We start from the raw sequence: 16,828 nt of genomic DNA on the forward strand, positions 1-16,828 counted from the left end.
TACATAAGCATTTAACTTGTGAGTTGGCTGCCATTATCATCCCCATTTTATAGATGATAAAACAGAGGCAGGGGGCAGTCAAGTGACTCTCTCACGGTCCTTAAGTGGTGCACTGAGATTTGACCCAAGGCACCCTGGTATCAGGCTCTACTTTAAACCACTACACTCTACTATCTCCGTGATCTTTACCAAATACAAAACAATGCTAATGTAACAATGTTAAATGAAAAAAAAAGGATATCTTTTCCACACATCCCAGAAAAGAGAAACCATTTTTCATGCTAATGACAACTAAACATTAGCAATGTTCTGATATAACCATAAATGACTTTTCTTCTTCTTTGTATATGCTTTTCTCAAGTTTTCTTTAACAAACGCTACTGTTGTAAATTTTAAAAATCACTCGATTTTATGGTTTTTTAAATGAAGGAGTGGAGGAAATCACTAATTAGGATGTTGCTGTTTGATAGGGAAGGAAAAGTTATTTTTATGGTGAATAGAAAGTCATCACATCTTGCCTTTCTAAGTGTCCACAAGATGACAATCACAGCAAAACTCATTTCCCAGAAAAGGGAAACCGGCTTTTTGCAGTCCTGATACTACATGTTAACCCATGGAAAGAGTTAAAAAATAAAGACCTAGGAGGAGGCCTGGCTACATTTCTGGTTTCCAGCCACTCCATCTGAGGTTATTTAACCTCCAGTTCCCTTGAAGCCTAACACCACAGGTTCTTCTCTTGAAATAGGTAGAGTTTATGTAAATATTTCCCTCATTCGGCCAAGAAGGTAAGTTCTGTTTTAGTCCAGCAGGTACCCGTGGCCTGTTTCTGGAATCAATATTTATAAACACAAAGTCCTTCTGAACCAGTTTTACCAACATCGTTAATAACAGCCACCAAGCAGAATGCCTGGTCTCTGCAGTCAAATGTCACTTGTAAAGTATAAACAATTTCAAAAACACAAAATAATTTTAAAGGAAATGTTCCAAGTTTCAAAACACCTGCAAATCTCAAAAACACTCTCATTCTAACAATATAAAGCCATCTAAACTTCCAGATCAGAAAAACTAGAACCAAAATCTAATACTCTTTGTGGAGAAGGTGGAGCATAATACTATGTCAAAAATTAGGGCAATAATACATAATCGCTTCTTAATATCTCACTTTGTATCTACATATATTTGGTCTTTGTCTCCAGTTCCTAACACAAAGCTCCTAAAACTTTGGAATTTCCTGAGTGAAAAGTTATTTGTTACTCATAACAAATAATAATAAATGAGCCCCTTTTGACCATAAGTGACTTTGTGCTGATGAGATGACTCAAGGTGGGATCCCTAGGTAGCTTCAGGATGGGGGCTGATCACAAAAAGACCAAATCTGTGATTAGAGGGTTCGAACTTTCAGGAGGAAAGGTAGGCTAGAGATTGAATTCTGTGAAAACTCTTGACCACCAGATTCCGCAAGTTTCCAGACTGGTCAACAATACATTGATGTGCTGAGGGAGTGGCATCAAATGCCCGGAGAGGGCATGGAAGCTCTGGACCACCCCGCCCCGCATGCCTTGCCCTATGCATTTCTTCCATTTGACCATTCCTGAGTTGCAGCCTCTATGACAAACTGGTTCATAAGTAAAGTGTTTTCCTGAGTTCTGGGTGTCATTCTAGCAACTTCTCAAACCTGAGCGGAGACCTATTATACTCTCAGACACATCTGGGAAATGACTCACACAATTATGCAGACTGACAAGTCTCAAGACCAGCAGTCAGCAAGCTGGAAACCCAGGGCAAGACAATGGTTTAGTTTCAGTCCAAAAGTCAGCAGACTCAAGTCCCAAGAACAGCTGATCTTTCAGTTCAAGTGAGAAGGCGGGAGAAAAACCAATGTCCCAGCTCAAATCAGTCAGGCAGAAAGGGTTCTCCCTTATTTGTGCATGGGAGGGTCAGCTTTTTTCTATTCAGACCTTCAACTGATTGGATGAAGAGGGCGATCTGCTTTACTCAGGCCTCTGATTCTTCCAGAAAAGCCCAGAATACTGTTTGACCAAATGTCCGGGTACACTATGGCCCAGTCAAGTTGACACTGAAAATTAACCATCATAACCCTCTGACTTAAGCTATAAAACAGCAGGTTCAAATCTGGAAACATTTCAGGAAAGAAACTGTTACTGTGACCAATTAGTACCAAGAAAATGCCAATTAGTGCCAAGAAAATGCCAAACATTGTCCTATAAATGCCTCAGGAAAGAAACTGTTACTGCGACCAATTAGTACCACTTTGGGTGCCAAGAAAATGCCAAACATTGTCCTATAAATGCTGTGATTCCTTAACATGATCTCATCTCAATTTGGAGTTCCTGTAAGTAAAGTATGCAGTCATATTCATGGCACTTAGCAGTGACACTGGATTAGACACTTCAAGAAACCTTCCTGGAGACATTGTGAGTCTTACTGTATTAATCACATTTTTAATTTTCTGTAATTTATGACTGACGTTTTGGGGCTTTGTTAGTCCTAATGAAACTGCCCTTCGTAAGACTAACTAACTCCTAAAGACAGTGAACTTGTCTGGGAGCACATCTTTGATAAGCAAATCCATCAATCCAGAACCCGTATTAGAACTACCTCTGCCATCTGGCTTTTACTCTCCAGAAGGCAATATTCCTCTGTCCTAATCACATCCCAGAGCCAGACATCAGACAATGAGGGCAGCCCTTATACCCCAGGGCCCACTAAAATTATTCAAAGTAGCCAATCTCAAACCTAGTCAGGCCCCTGCCTCATGAAAACCACATAGAGGTTTTTGTCCAAGCTTTCCCCTCAAATTTTCTGCCTCCTGACCAACCTGGGTACTTCCCTATGTGGCTCTGCATGGTACACCAATGCCTCTCTATGTTCCTAGGGAAGTCTGAGTAAAAATGTCTTCCTTCATGGCAGTCGTCCGCCAGTGTGCTGGCCTCACCACACCTAAAACAAATCCTGGGTACATTTTAACACATCGACATTAAAATGCATTCACTGATTGTTCAGATGGAAGATTTTACATGTTGAACAAATTTTTGCTCTGCTCTTTTCCTTACACATTGACTGAACTGTCAGGTGGCATTTTAAAAGCAATTTAATTACATATTACTGTAGAATGTTATAATTATGTGGGCGAGTGGGCCAAATTCTTACAGCCAAATAACATATGATTTTTTTTAATGCGATAATTACTCTAAAAGAATACAGCACCAAACCGCCTTTCCTTTGTCCCATTCTATCACCTGCTCTGTTGAAACTTCAGATAGCTTCTCCACCAAGGAAAGTTTTCACATCTCTTTTATCCTCTAACCTTGATAAAGTGGAAGTGTCATCAGCCAGAAGTGCACGGAAAGATGTTTAAGGAATGAATCTTCTACAGGATATAAATATATGTGCAAAAAATTCAGGTTTATACTTACATTGAACTTGTCTCAATCATACAGTGACTAAATATGTAGAACCAAAAATCAGGAAACATAAGCTAAGCTATATTTTTATTTATAATTTCCTATACAAATGCAAATTAAATTATATTTTGCTATGTTAAATGTTTAAGTATATCTTATGGAAAGAATGGTTACATGAAATCTGCATGGTTACATGAAATCTGCATGGTCACAATTCTGCTGTGTCTAAGAATGTTTCCACAAGTATTCATTGTCTACCACATATAAGGACCCATGCTGATAGACACATTTCCCTACTCCAGTCCTGGTCTCATTCCCAGTCTATTAGCTTTAGGTGCTAAGAAGAGAAGAGCTTGCCAGATGCTGATAATATAAGCTAAGAATGAGATGAGCCAAATTTCAGAGGAAGGTTTTTTTAAAGTTAGATGGTCTTATTTAAATATTAGAATGTTAAAAGTAGTTAGATATGTGCACCTTTCTCTTTCTAGCTTGAGTCGTAGCCTTGTGTTTTGTTTTCCTCCACACTCACTAGTTTTCTTGAATGAATTAAGTTCCACCTTCACTCATGTGTACACATCTGACATGTAAAGGTCTTGAATAAATCCATCTATCCATTAATTTATTCTATGGTCTGAATGTTTGTGTCTCCCAGAAATTCAAATGTTAAAATCCAAACTCCCAAAGGTGATGGCATTAGTAGGTGGGGCCTTTGGGAGTGATTAGGTCATGATTGTGGAGCCTTCATGAATGGGATGCGTGGCTTATAAAGAAGCCTCAGAGAAATCCCGAGCCCTTTCTACTACGTGAGGATACAGGAGAAAGGTATCGGCTATGAACTGGGAAGAAGGCCTTTACCCAAAGATGCTAGCACCTTGTTCTTGGACTTCCCAGCCTCCAGAACTGTGAGAAATAAATTTCTGTTGTTCATAAGCTACCCAGTCTCTGGTATTTTGATATAGCAGCCCAAAGGGACTAAAATAATTACTGAGATCCTTTGCTATGCCAGGCACTGTGCAAGGTGCTAGGGAAGAAAACAGAGAAAGTGTCACATCAGATCCTTGTGCTGACAGAGCTTACATCCTAGTGCAATGGAGTACACATTAGTCCCTTCTCCCCCCAGTATTATACCCTCCTGTCTTAGCCTCGGCCCAAAGTCCAGCCCAAGTCGCAGCTTCTCTAGTCCATCCAGCCCAGGTTGGTTCTACAAGTTGTGCTCCCATTTGCCCTTCTTGGAACTTTCTTGTAGTCACTCAGTTATTTGTTGGCATTTTTGATGCATCTATTTTCCCAGAGAGATTGAAACCTTTTGGTGGTTTCAGACTCTGGTTCTAGATTCTGGTCCCAGCTATCACCACTGACATATGTAGAGTATCTGGGCCCTTCTTGTCATCCCCTGGGGTGGGGTGGTCCAGACAGTTGGTGTAACAGGAAGAAACCTCTGTAGTCTACCAAGAGTGTTAACACTGATCTCTCTGGCCACTTCCTCAGGAACAACTACAAAGAATGGGGGAGGGCGGGGCACGGAGGAGAGGCTTTATTTCCAGCACCTAACTACATAGTCTCTGGATTCGTGGAAGGAGAGTTGGGGTTGGCTTCCAAAAATCTGGGTTTATATTCCAACTTAGATGTAACTAGCTGAAGCAAAGTGCAATGTAATCACTGTGAGTTAAACACCTTAGGTATTTTGACAAGAGAAGGAATAGTCAATGAAAGTTTTGTGAAACAGAGCAGGAGATAAAAGACTGGCCACATTTTGACAGTGGAAATGGAGGGTACACCAGGAGGAGGGAATAGCATAAGTAAATTAGTCAAAGAGATGGTGACTGCCCTCCAGATCTCTCTCCAGCTTTCTCTGCCCTGCTCTGGGCCTTGACTGCTGACCTACAAGGTGGGCATCAGTTGGCCTTCCTTGTCTTCTGGTTTCCAGTTGGGTTCAACCAATAGGAGGCACCAGTAGGTTAGAGAATGGAAAAAGAATAAGATCAGAATAAGTATTCCTCAGACCCCCGCTCTGCTGAGCCTGAGCTCAGCAATGGCTATATTCTGAAGGCCTTGGCTCCTGTGGGGTAGCCTTCCCCTCAGCTACAGCTCTTTCTCGGGGTTCCAGTACTCACTCTCTCTACTTGCTTCTTCAGGTCCCAAAGCAATTGCTTCACCACTCTTGTTGATTCCCTTTAACTCTGCCCAAACATTTGTAAATAATTATTCATTAACTCTTTCTTCATAGCATGTTTGTGTGTGTAAACTGTTTCCCAGAGATCCTGGCCAACAAGTAGGGAAGGCCCTGAGTATATTTGGGCAATGGAAGTTCAACCAGATTTGACTGAGGTTGACAGGAGTAGACAAGAAACAAATATCATAGCCCAATTATAAAGGGCCATACTAAGGCACTGAAGCTTTATATTGAAAAATCAAGGTTTTGAAAAGTGATAGAACAGAGGGAGCAGCTTTGAGAAAATGAATCCAGTGTCAGGAAGCAAATTAAATTGGAAAGACGAAACCAGTGCTGGAAGTCAGGAGACTTGCACAGTGGTCCAGGGACGAGTGATAAGGGCCTGACTAAGTGCTGGCACTGGAAATACAAATAAAGATTCAGATAATACAGAGGCATGGGAAAGAGGATGGTTGGATGAGAGGTAGAAAGGGCCCCTGGGAGGGAAAAAGTCAAAGTTGGCATCCAGGAGCTGAAGAGAGGAATTACGTAGGCAGAAATAGGGCAGTCAAGGCAAGGGCCTATCTAGGCTAGTTTGGGACACTAAAGCTTGAGGTTTGGGAAGTAGAATCACCTAGAATGAGCACTGTGGTCTAAGAGGAAGGCAGCCTTGGGCAGATGTCCACTGGGAAGAGGGAGAAATTAGACTGGATAGGCATGTGTAAGCAAAGTTTTGGTTTGGGAATTTAATTCTAAACAATCACAATCCTATCTACGGGTCACGAAGCAGCCACCTGCAGGCCAAGAGCAGACCAGAACTATGTTTTGTTAGGCTCACAGTGTTTTCTCAAGTTTTGAATTAGTCCCAACATTAAAAATTTGGATATCTCACACACAAAAAAATTCCAGATTGTTGGCCTTTCTGACAACACTGGGCTCACATTCTCACACGTCAGCACTCGGCCAGAACCAAGCAGTCATCTAGATCCTGCACAAGGGTCCTGTTCACCTCAACTCCACTCGGCCTATGTCACTCATTTATGTCACCTGCTTAGCCCTGGAACGCTTTGTGGTACCTGCTAAAGATGATGAGAGTACATGGCAGATTTTAACAAAACTGCTGTCTCCAAAGACCCCCTGGGGAAAGCTGAGAGGATGAATTGGAGCAATTCAGTTGAGTTCAGCATTTCTGAGTGCTTACTATGTGCCGGGCATTGGGGTAGGCACCACAGAGCCTGTGATGAATGAGTAGTGTCTGTCTATTTTGTAACAGGAAAGACAAGGAATATGAAGACTCTTTTATGTGGCTGTTTCAGAAATTCTGGCACCAGTGAGGGCTCAGACTAGACAATGAGAACAGAGATGAAGGTATGAATACAAAACATGTCAAAGGAACTTCTGTGACAAATTAGCGATAGGGGATAAAGAAAGAAGAATGTGAACTACAACCTTGTTCCGGTGGATATAGTGAAGAGGTGTAAGTAACAGAAGTGGATTACTCAAAGCGCAGTAAAGGTCCAACGCAGGTGAGAGAGAAGGAACTGAAAATCAGATGAGTGGTGTTCTACGAAGAGGTTGCACAGGCTGCACCCTTCCTCTTGGCACAGCTCCTCTTGAGTAATGGCAGCTCTACCACATGTGTGGTCAGGAACTGGATTACTAGTTTGTTAACAAATAAAAAAATTAAGCAATCTTCATTTAATCCTGCAGGACCAAGTTGGAACTCTACCTCTGAAGCTGTTTAAACATTGTTAAATATTTGTTTAAATAGTAAGCTGTATAGCAAGGCTTTGGTAGTAGAACAGGAGAAAATCGTCCAGAAAACAAAAACAATCATATGTAGCTCTCTGATGATGCGGAGTTTAAAGTCACACCGGGGTTCTTTAGTTCCCTAACTCTTAGGGGCAAACTGTAGGAATTTTTCTTAAAGAGTTACTGATTAAGAGTTACTAATGAGGACTTGACAATGAAACAGTGGCTCCCTTTGCTGCTGAGAAATTTCTTACCAGTGTCCCTAGCCTACACTCAGTTAACAATCAGAAGGCCTTATAATGGGGAGGGGCTGACAATTTCACCAAGCCATACATTTGCTAAGCAAAAAATAAAAATTATATTTACAGAAAGAAAACTCTCGCATGGTTAGCTCCAGAAAAGTAATAAATCATTCAACTGGTTTATTTCAACTAAAAGTTAAAGGTTTTGACTGAATTATATAGGGGGAGGGGAGAAATGCTTTGTTTTTCTGCTTGCTTTATCCAATGGGAGCTTGATCGCTCTGTTCCACTGTATAAATTATCACAATTTAGCTCCCCATTCACAGTTAGCCTCTAGTCAGGTACACTGAAAGTTTACTTTCAACATCTGCACATGCTTGTGTGTGCCCATACCCAGAGCACAGAACACAACGCACTGGAGAGAGAGGCTTGATGTGGAATTAATTTGCTCTCAGACACACAACAGGGATCAGCTTAGGCCTTGTTTCCTGAATCTATTCAATGATCACAATAAAATTACTCATCAGCCTCAGGAGCACTGGGATTCCCACTCAGAGTCTCACATAGAAGACTCTAAAGGGTAGGGTTTCATAAACAGGGACTGGCCAGTTATCAGTCATATTGTTCCTTGAAATTCAGTGTGAGATCTTAATGCAATGAGAAAAGACTTTAATTACAAGTTATACATCTGTTGTTAGCAAATGATTGAAGAGATGCCAAACTCAATCCTTTAATAAGGTTAGGAACAGAATGGGGGTTAGGCTAGGTAACAGGTGTGCCCAAGCTTTTGTCTTCTCTATGTCTAACTAAATGATGCAGTACTCAGTCCTGGTGAAGCTTTGTCTGAGAATGTGTTAGGAGTCAGGAGACCCAGGTCCACATACCAGGTAGTGCCAGGTAGGTCTCATCTTTAACTTTTCTTGGGCATGCTTTCTTCATCAATTGATAAGGGACTAGACTGGATGTCTTCAAAGGCCTCTTCCTTTTATAAAACTCTATAATCCTCTAAATGAGGGGGAAATGGAAGTGGAGGTTCACAAGCAGGTACTTAAATGGGAATATTTGTTCTGCTAACGTCTCAGATTGATCAGAGCTGGAAATTATTGCAGCAAAGAATGACAAGCGTTACTAACCAGGCCTGCCCCTCAAGTCTCTTCCTCTTCTTAGAAAGACACAAGTCAAATTGGATTATGGCCCCACCATTCAAGGTATTCTCATTCAATCTTAATTACCTTTTGAAGGCCCTATCTCCAAACACAGTCACATTCTAAGGTACTAGGGGTTAGGGCTTCAACATATGAATTTCGAAGGGACAGAATTTAGTCTATAACACCAGTATTTGCCCTTCCCAAAATTATAGGCTTAAATAGTCCCAGTGTGTTCTAGATTTCCTGCTCTTTACAAAATTCTCTCCCCATCTTCCTGCCCCAATGCAGCACTTTGGAGATCACAGGGATGGATGGATGGACCTACTCTCTACCTTTCTATTACCATCTACATTTGTTGAATTACATAGACTTTTAAGGTTGGAAAATAAAAAGCAATCAATTGGCTTCAGGCTTAGTCTGAGCAGCTTCTAGCAATTAACCCTCATTGCTCCTTCAAGGTTAGAGGAGCTATGTTGTGGGTGGTAGGGCAGGGAAAAGAAAAAAGGAAAGAGAAATGTATATCTATGCCCAGAGATGATTCATCATGGGTCTGTCTCTGTTCCCTATAACATACTTCCTTTGTTACAGTATATCAGATTAACAAGCCTAGACACAAGCAAGACGGAAAAGAAACTATTTTACAAAGAAATCCTTACTTTCATTTTCTCTGACCGAACACCAGCAAAACAGACCTGCACACACAGACGCATGGGCACTGACTGACATTTCAAGCATTCCAGCTCTAAATGTATTTATTTACACATTGGTTCAGCCAGTTAAAAAAACAAAAACAAAAACAAACAAACAAACAAAAATCAAACAAAAACACACACACACACATACCAGGTTTTAAAGTTATTTCTCAAACCACCAGCTGTCTCCTTGATAGATTCTGGTTTTTTAGATATAGCCACTTATTCATTCAAAAAATATTTGTTGAGTACGTTCCATGTACCAGTATTGGAGATACAATGATGATGGTCATAAGCATGCAGTCCACTCAGGGAGACAAACAAGTTCTAATAAATGGTACTTATTTCACTCCTCTGTGCCAGGTGCAGTGCTGGGGCATTTTATAGACATGGTAAAGCACGATAATCTCCACTGTTCAAGGAAGTGACCACACAAAAAAGTTCAAAAGCCAAGGCCACACTGCTAGTCAAAGGAAGTGTCAAAACCAGAAGCTATGTCACCTGACTTTCTGGACAGAGCCCTTTCCACTATCAGAGGATCTTACCCTGGGGACCATGAACTTGATGGAAAATATGTTTTACATGTTTATTTTCATGAATTTCTGAGAGTTAACACTTTGTTCAATTATATATGTAGACAACAACCCTGGCAGTAATAGTAGTACCTATTCACCAACAGAAATCACAGATATTTTCTAATATTACAGGTGTTGCCTATATCTTGAGATGTTGTTTATGTTCATTACTACTTCAAAATTATGGTAGCTATTAGATCCACTGTAGATCTTGTTATTTAACACATTATTTTTAAAGGCACATATATTACTTATTACTACATCATAAATTCTTTTAATATTTTACAAGTGTTTTGGAATTGGTTTCCTTTATAACACTGTGCTTTTAACTTTACATCTTTAAAAGTTCTTTACTGAGAAGGGGTCCTTAGCCTTCCCAGAACTGTCAAAGGGATACATGGCACAAAAATGAGGCAAAACCCTACATTACAGCAATGGGCAGCCCAGACAGATCCAGAGGGTCTGTTCACTGTATCTTTGGGCAAGAAGCTAGGTTGGGATTTTTATAATTAAAAGAGAGACATAAAGAGGAAAGAAAAGGAGCCACAACTTCACCAGAGGCTCCCTTCCTTCTTCCCTTTCCACTTCTTCCTGTTCAGCGCGTGCTCTAAATGCTCTCCTCGGCTGGTCGCAGCCACAGCTGACTCCTTCAGTACATCTTTGTCCCACGCTAGTGTCAGTGGATTAATGCGTCCCCACTGTGGGTAGACAGGCTAACGTCAACCTCTGACCACCGAGGCTGAGAGCCACCACTCCCCAGGATGGGTGTTGGGTGACACAGTAAACAAGCGGAAGGCGTCAGAAATTCCCACACACTAAGACCAGATACTGCGGTCTTCAACCGCCCGTCGCAGCTCGACCTCTCCGCGATCCCGAGGCCCGACCCTTGGAGAAGGAAGCAAGAGTCCCAAGACAGGGGTTCCAGACAAGGGCAGCAAAGAGCTGCGGGTGCCGCGTGGGGAAGGAAAGTGGGAAGCGGGATGGAAGGCGCGGCACAGGTCCGCGCAGTCCCAGCGGCGGGAGCCAACCACCAGCCTCGGGCCAACCACCAGCCTCAGGGGTGCGCTCTGTCCCTGACCCGTCCCCCGCCCCTGGCCGAGGGCCCGAGATCGGCCGCCGGACGCCTCTTACCCAGCGGCAAGCGGAGCCTCGGGCCACGGTTGTTGGCACAGCAAAAGCTGCGGCTCCCTGCCGGGGCTCCCGGCCTCGGCAGGGGCCCCGCCCTCCCGCCCGCCCGGCCCCCCTCGGGCGGAAACTGGAGGCGGGGAGAGCGAAGCTCCCCCCAGGAAAAGTCCGGAAAGGTCCCGCCACCGCCCCGCGCGGCGCCCCAGTCTGGGCACCAAGGCCAAGTGCTGACCGCACCCGGCTTTATGAGCGCACAAAGGACAGGGCAGAAATGCGGGGCTAGGCGGCCCGCGGCGCTGCCCGTGGGGCTGACTTGTCCCTACTCCCCGCACACCCCGAGAGCGGCCGGGCACCCTGCCGAGCGACAGCGGAGGTCACGGACGCCACCTGTCATTTCCCCCTCCTCGACCCGACGGGTGGCGACAGCTTTGCGTAACAAGGAAGGGCAAAGGGAGGCGGGGCTGTGGATAGAGGCCTGGCTAGTTTCTGTCAGTCCTCCAGGGCGTCCTGGGCTTCTCACCCATTTCCCACAGCTTCCCAGGGAGATAGCTGTTCCCGAACCCATTTCACAGATAAGACAACCCAAGCTCAGAGAAGCCCACTGACTTTCCTTGGTAAGCAGAGGGGTAAGTCAGGGCCAGTTGGCTTTCAGCCATTGCCCTCCATACTTTCCTCCGACTTTCATGACTGGTCATTTTCAACTGGCTGCTGTAGAATTCTAGGTGGATGCAAAAGTAGAAGTAAGTGGTTCTCCACAATATCATATCTAACGGCCCCTTTTAATAATACAGGCTGTCCCAAAAGTCGTACTGAAATTTTAAGTCTTATTAACTTCAGATGTGTGTTACAAACTTTTCCCCAAAAAAAGCCCTCGAAAGTATATTTACGTTTCTTTCGTTTTGTGACTTCTGAATGATTAAAAAAAAATTTTGTTACAATCAATGTTTTATATCTTCAATCAGAGGGACTAACTGCATCTATGATAAAATCACTATAAACACTATGGCTACAAAAGCAGATGGTAGACTTCTTTAGGCAACTCAGTTCTACCTGCAGCTTCGCTTCTGTGACGTGATTTTCTGAAATGGGGAACAACTCTGGTAAAGAAGCGCTAAACAAAATAATCTTGTCTTAGTTTTTCCAATAGATGAATTCCTGGAAATGTCAGTATGTTAAAGCCATGCGAATTGCATATTTGTAATTATCTGAGCTAGAACCCAATTTATTTTACTGAAAAAAAAATTTTTGTTTTGTTTTTTTCATACTTGAATGTTGGGGTAAGAGGTGGGAACACCAGGAATCATGCAGGACTCATGAGAATTGTTTATTTTATGGCACTGTCCACACGACATAGGATGTTGGCATCCCTGGCTCCCTCTAAGTGTTAACAGTTTATGTTCCAACATCTTAACAAACAAAAATGCCCCCCCACACATACACACATACACACTTCTAAAATGCCCCACCCCACATTCCAGTCCCACCACCCTCCCCATCCCAGTTAAGACTTAGTTTAGAGGGAAAGACGACAGGCACGGAAAGAACCACAGGAGATGTGCTGCTTTGCAGTTGGTGGGTGTGGAATCAGATTTCGGTAAGAAATGTGTGCTGAACAGATCTCACATGATGGGGGCTTCTACATGTATTCATTCTATTATCTCACCTAAGACCCTTTCTTCTCCTTTGAAGATCAAGGACTGTAACATCAGACAGCCAGGAAGGAGGTTGAGAGTTTACTCACTCACTCATGCAGTTGCTCTTTCATTTGATGGATATTCCCTGAATCCCCGCCTACTGTGTGTCAAGCAAACCCTATGCCTGCCGCCTGGTCATATACTGTTGACAAAATCAGATTTTGTTCCTGCCCATGTGAGAGGCTTGCAAAGTCGTTAAAGTGAGTGCTTGGGAAGATAGGAAACTAGGAGAAGCATCATTTAAGAAAGGGTGAGAAAAGGCAATGATAGGAGAGGCCGGCACTAAGAGGTACACACTCCAATTCAATAACATCTTAGAGAAAGAAAAGCAAACCGGAAGGGTTCTGGGAAGGCATGCAGACTCATGAGCAGGAAGGGCTGGCAACAGGAATGGGCGGGAATAAGGAATGGAACAGAGAAAGGGACACAGTGGAGACCAGGAAAGGGCAGGTGCAAGAGAAAGAACACAGTGAAGAGGCTGTTCCTGCAGGCATGCATCTTTAAATTGTACCCTGTGTTTTGCCCTATCAGCAAGCACCACCCTCCTCTCTCCCCTATAGCAAATTCTTCCCTTCCCTGGATGAATGAGCAGGTAGAGAAGCAGCTTACCCACTGGCCTCAGCAAACCCTTCCTAGCTCAGAGAGCAGTGCAGCCAAGGTGACGCAAGCTTCTGAGGAGCTGCAGTGAGACTGTGGGGGTGCTGGGGTTGAGTGCCTAGTATGCCCCTACTATAGCGACTGAGCAGCACCCAGTGTTCATCTTGCCAGACAACTAGGCAGTCTCAAAACTGGAGGTGGGTGGGCAAACATCATGATGACTGTGTATTATGCCAGATTTTTCAAAGACAGTCCCAACTCCTCCCATATGTGCTATTTTCCTCATAGCCATTCTGCATACCAGATAATAACTAAAGTTGCTATCAGACTATAGAAAAACTAGAATTTTCTCATCTGTTACATAGAAATATGCCTCAGTTAACTGCATCAGTAAGATGGGTATTTTTATAAGTACTTACCTCATAGGATCCTTATGAATATTAAATGAGTTAATACAGATAAAGAGATTGTACTATACCTGGCATAGAATAAGTATTCAGTAAATGGTAGGTAATAAATGGTAGTTAATAAATATAGTACTAAAGTAACTATAGTATTATAGTTATTGTTGTTATCTATCGTTCAAGCAGGTGTCATACTAGGTACCAAAGAGAAAGAAGTTCAATATGCCTGCCCTAAGACAAGAGAACAGTATGAATATTGGGCCTGGTGTATGAATATTTGATCTAGTGTCTCAAAGATGGGAGTTATCTGATATGTGGAAAAGCTATTTACTGTATAGGCAGATGTACTGCACTAAAAAGTGCTCCTTAGACACAAAATTAAACCTGAGAGTGGATGTGATATTCCCGAGAGATGAAGCAAAAAGTGGGGGAGGCCTCAATCTCTTATGATGAGTATTTCCCCCAATAAATAATAAATGTTTGTGGGTGTTCCTCTGACTCAAAAGTACCACCAAGGTCTCCAGGGAGATGCTCACTGCCCAGAATCTCTACTATATAATTTCATGGCCTCCCAGAGCTCCCTTCTGGATGGACTATTCCTGTGTGTTCAAAACATGTATAGAAAAGGGACAGATGAACTAGTAGAACTGCTACCTGCTCCAGTGGTCAGGAAAGCCTTAGATCCTCATACTCTCCCCAACTCCTGAGTTTTTCATTGAAAACTAGCCCTCCAAGTGCTTATCAAATGTGAGATAAATTTAATGGATTTTCAAGTCTTTTGAAGCAGCCTGTTTTAGCTCATTTTGGGTACTTATACTCCTACTTAGGAACCAGTCTGGTGAATCCAACACAATTTTATTGGTTAAAAGATATGGTGCTAAACCCTAGGGACAAGAAGATGGAGAAGACAGTTCCTGCCCTCAGTGGGTTTATCTTTTTCTGAGACACACAGTTTGTCACATTACACATCACTTTATTAAAGGGAATAATAGGAAACCATGACACAAAGTACCAAAGGAACAGAGACTGAGAATGATGGGGCTTGCTGCTGGCACTAAGGCAGGTGTGGGAAGAAGTATCTTAAGGAACCGACACTGACAGAGAGCCAACCACTACAAAGTCCCTCCCACTCACCAGCTCTTAATTTGAGTGGTACAGTACATGACACAACCACAAGAACCCAGGGTCATGACCCACTACCACACCTCCTCCACTTGAAGTAGATCCCTGGTTGAATGTGCTGCTATATGCAACTCCATACCTGTGGATCTGATATTCCTTAAGCCTCCAGATAGAAGTGCTGGCTGAGGTTCTGTGGAACAGACACTTATTTATAGTTTGTGTCAGGATTATGTTATCTCTCACCTCCTATTATAATATAGCCTGGGAGAGCTGGACTTCTTAAATCCCCAAGAGAATATAATACTGATCCAATACACTGATATCAAGCTGATTGGACAGGTTGAGAAAGAGGGGGCTAGTATGTTACAGGTCTCAATAGGATGCATGCACTTCTGAGGATGAGAAATAAACCCTATGAAGAGTCCAAAATAGTACATTTTATTTACTATCTAGCCTTTTATGTGAAGTTTGCTGACCCATTATGGATGCTAAAGAGCACCCTTGTCAACAACTGTCTGCCTATTTTGCTCCTAGGTGCAAAACTGACACCATTAACCACCTCCACAACTTCTTACTGGTGAAGCCCATGGACTGCCCTCCAACCTTGCCTTTTGGGAAGGTAATTATGGCCTCCTGAGTTCTGGCCTCTATAATCCCTGAGGATGCTAACAAGCCCAGTTAGTAACCACCTCCCCTTTCGTCATCCCTGGCCTTTCGTGATGCTGGTGCCCATCTCGCCAGCACATTTTGATGGCTTGGTGAATGACTTGGTCCTGTGTGCCCTCTCACAGGACATATCTTGTGGTGGTGGGTCTTTTGGCCTTACATAATAGAGTCCTTCCAGCATGCCCACTTCCCTCAGCCTCTTTATTACTTCCTATACTGTCTGCTGGAGTGAAGAGAAGGAAGAAAGGTTGGGAGAGAAGTCCCTGAAGCTGCTGAGCACAGCTTCAGTGAAGCCAATGCAAAGTCCTTGAGCCAAAGTCACCCATCAGAGAAGTCCCGTGTCTCTCAGGAGTGAACCATTGGCTAGGAGCAACCTGTAGGAAAGTGTGTTTCAGTGTGAATGCAGACAAACCTCAGAGCACCACAACTGGGCCCTTGGTCAGTTATAGTCCTCATAGTAAGAGATGTGTAAGACATTCTCATGGCCATGATAGGAGCCCAGAACAAAAATTAGAATGGGCGTGACACAGCCTGCTTTAAATCCCAGTTTGCATCATTAATAACAGGTCTGACCTGTAAGTGGCACAAGTTGCTGCTGCTCAAGATGACACCACCTTTGGCTAGAGGGTGAGTCAGCAGGATAAAAGGGCTCCAGGGCAGACAGCAGATGGGCAAGGTGACTCGTATTTACTTCACCTCCTCTCTGCCATTATACTTTCAATTCAGACAGAAAAGGAACATCTGCCGTCATTCAGAAACAATTTATTCCCTGCTCCCCTATTCTAAGATGGTAATTTCACAGAAAATAAATTTGTCTGAGGCCCAGGTTGTAAGGTAAAGGCCAGAAACATCTCACCTGAGATGAGTGCATCTGCCTGGATGTTGCCACTGCACTGAGCAGATGGACTGGTGCCATTATGAAGTGAAAACAGCCCATAAGCCAACGCTCCTGGAGAGGCATGGGGTACAAGGTATCTCATAATGTTAATGCTGGAAGAGTCTTGGGAATCACCTCCTATCTGCATGTTTACCCTAGAGGGAAACTGAATTGCTCAGGGCTCTCTCCAGTGAGAAAACCTGGCTTCAATCCCACTGTGCTCTTGCCCCGAAGCCATAAAGGTACAAAAGAGATGGAACTGAGTCATAGGCTGAAGACCCAGAAATGCAGGCAGCAAGACACCATCGAAGTGCTGGTGTGGTGAAATGTCTCAACACAGACGTAACGGGAATGTCC

The 16,828-nt window shown here is 43.3% G+C and overlaps 1 protein-coding gene across 4 annotated transcripts in view; it reads right to left on the reverse strand.

Moving 5' to 3' along the window:
- Nucleotides 1-11,217, reverse strand: part of SQOR (sulfide quinone oxidoreductase) — a 36,774-nt gene extending 25,557 nt beyond the window's left edge. For 2 of the 4 annotated variants that reach the window (XM_015595870.2, XM_025038913.1), the window contains exons 1-2: nt 11,118-11,206; nt 10,542-10,684 (exon numbers count right to left, since the gene is read on the reverse strand). The gene's annotated coding sequence lies outside the window, so the exon portion shown is untranslated. Of the gene's footprint in view, nt 1-10,541; nt 10,685-11,117 lie in introns of all 4 variants that reach the window. The other 2 variants (XM_006920400.3, XM_025038914.1) reach the window with 2 other exon arrangements.
- Between the last annotated feature and the right edge of the window lie 5,611 nt (nt 11,218-16,828).

This window comes from Pteropus alecto, unplaced genomic scaffold (assembly GCF_000325575.1).
Source record: "Pteropus alecto unplaced genomic scaffold, ASM32557v1 scaffold86, whole genome shotgun sequence".
Taxonomy (NCBI): domain Eukaryota; kingdom Metazoa; phylum Chordata; class Mammalia; order Chiroptera; family Pteropodidae; genus Pteropus; species Pteropus alecto.